The sequence below is a fragment of the Cyphomyrmex costatus genome, unplaced genomic scaffold (genome assembly GCF_001594065.2).
Source record: "Cyphomyrmex costatus isolate MS0001 unplaced genomic scaffold, Ccosl1.0 scaffold606, whole genome shotgun sequence".
Classification (NCBI taxonomy): domain Eukaryota; kingdom Metazoa; phylum Arthropoda; class Insecta; order Hymenoptera; family Formicidae; genus Cyphomyrmex; species Cyphomyrmex costatus.
Genome location: NW_017280163.1, coordinates 1 through 2,275, shown reverse-complemented (window position 1 = coordinate 2,275; position 2,275 = coordinate 1).

Genomic DNA, 2,275 nt, shown 5'->3' with positions numbered 1-2,275 from the left:
TCCTATTGTTCATATAAAGTTAATGTTTTAATTCTTTTATAGATTTATTATCGATCTACCAATCGCTTATAATAAATTCCTTACCTTGATGTCGGATGCATCATTATTTCACCAATGATTTATCTATACGATGTTTTTTCGTTTGGTTACTTCTGAAGAAGACTCAATCCACGAGTCGAAACATGTAAAGTTTTATAGATTTTATGATTAAGCCTTTTTTTATTTTTGTATTAAGTTTGTTCTTGTTTTTTCATATTTATGTATATTTTTATATCTTCGAATTTAGTCTTGTTTTTCATGTTAATTTATATTAATTTATTTTATCTTTTTACTATGTGATTAAAGAAATTTTTAATGTTTGACTCTTAATTTGTCTTTTTAGTTTCTATTTATGTTTGAGAATAAGAGTCCTTTACTTACTTATTTATTATTATGTTTCAAATATACATGTTCAGTTCTGAATAAATTGAAATCTATTTTGTTTTTATTCTGTGCTTTGCAATTGCATTTCATTCTTTACATATCTGCAAACATACTTTACAATCTGCAAACATTCGAGCTTAATTAATAAACATAGGTCTATACTTCTTTATATTCAATAAAAATATGAGAAAAATATTGGTGTATATACAAAATGTTAAGCATAACAGTCCGCACGATTTATTAGACATTTCCGACAATTAAAAAAAAGATTAAAAGGTAATTATCCATCTATTTCATGAGGACTAGAACGTGCGATAAAAAAATTTTTTTTATTTAAAAAAGTCAAGGTCATCTTGAATTTTTTAAATAGTACCATACAATTTTTTTCTATATTATATAATATTATCTATAATATTAATATTAAAGTAGGGATCTTCAAAACGAATTCAATGCCTTATCGAGATTGATGTTTTATTGATTTTTTTTTTATATACATAGAGTATAGACCCATAATATTTATCACAAATATTCATTAATAAAGGAATACTTGCATCAACTTATTTGTAATAAGTTATAAGTACATATGGACCAGTTCAATGGCCGGCACGTTCTCCGGATTTTTTCTTATAGGGATGTCATCTGACATCTTTTGTATATCAAACACCAATAAATAATATTCAAGATTTTCGAGAAAGAATAATTACAGCTTGTGCAACTTTGGATCAAAATAGTATAATAACTGCTACGCACAGTAATTTATTTAAAAAAGCAGAATTTTGTGTTACAGAAGGAGGTAATAGCAATTCGAACATTTGCTTTAAACATAAATTACAGATTTTCTTTATTAATTTATATTCATAATGCTGCAAATTTGAATTTTATTAAATATTAATAAAATCAATAAAATTTGTTTACATATAAGTTAATAAGTTCACGCAAGTATTCCATTATTAATGAATATTTGTGATAAATATTATAGGTCTATGTATATCAATAAAATCAATAAAAGTGGCAATCTCGATAGTACATTGAATTTGTCTTGAAGATCCCTATAATATTATAGAAAAAAAATTGTATGGTGCTATATAAAAAATTCAAAATAATCTTGACCTTTTTATAATAAAAAAAAATTCTTTTTTATTTTTTTATACACATTGTAGCCCGCATGAAATAAATGAATAATCACCTTTCAACCTTTTTTTTTTAATTGTCGGAAGTGCAGTTTAAAAAATGCGGACCGTTACACTGAACATCTAATTGTATATGCCCATTTCTACCAATGTAGATTAGGATCGGATCATCTCCGATTAACTTGGTCAGTCAATTGAGTGTCAATCATAAGGTCTGTTTTCTGTGGCTGAACTAGTATACACTTTTAGAACTTAAAGTGAGATAGATATATGTTTGATATTTGTCGAAAGTGAGAAAAAGAGTTTAGTTTAGTGCAGGAACAGAAAACAGATAATTGAACGATTTTGTTCAATTCTGCTTAACAATGCTCCTGCCAAGAATTACTTAAAAATTTTAAAACATCAAGTCTAGATAGGGAAAAGTAGTTGTATTACACCGATTCTGGACCACTATTGATATAAAGGCCACGTTGCCACCAGGCGGCGTTAATGTCGCGGCGGCGGGTGGCGGGTAGCGGTGGCGGACCGCGTAACTAATAGAGACGGCGAAAGAAAAATGAAAATGATAAATGTTTTTTTACTCTTCCTTTTCCACCTCCTCCTCCTCTTCATCCTTTTCGAAATAATGTTTTTTTAAGGGCTCCAGTAAACGCATATCAACGGCGGATACAATGAGCACGCATACACGCACGCACACACTAACTTCTTGTTCTTTGATTGGC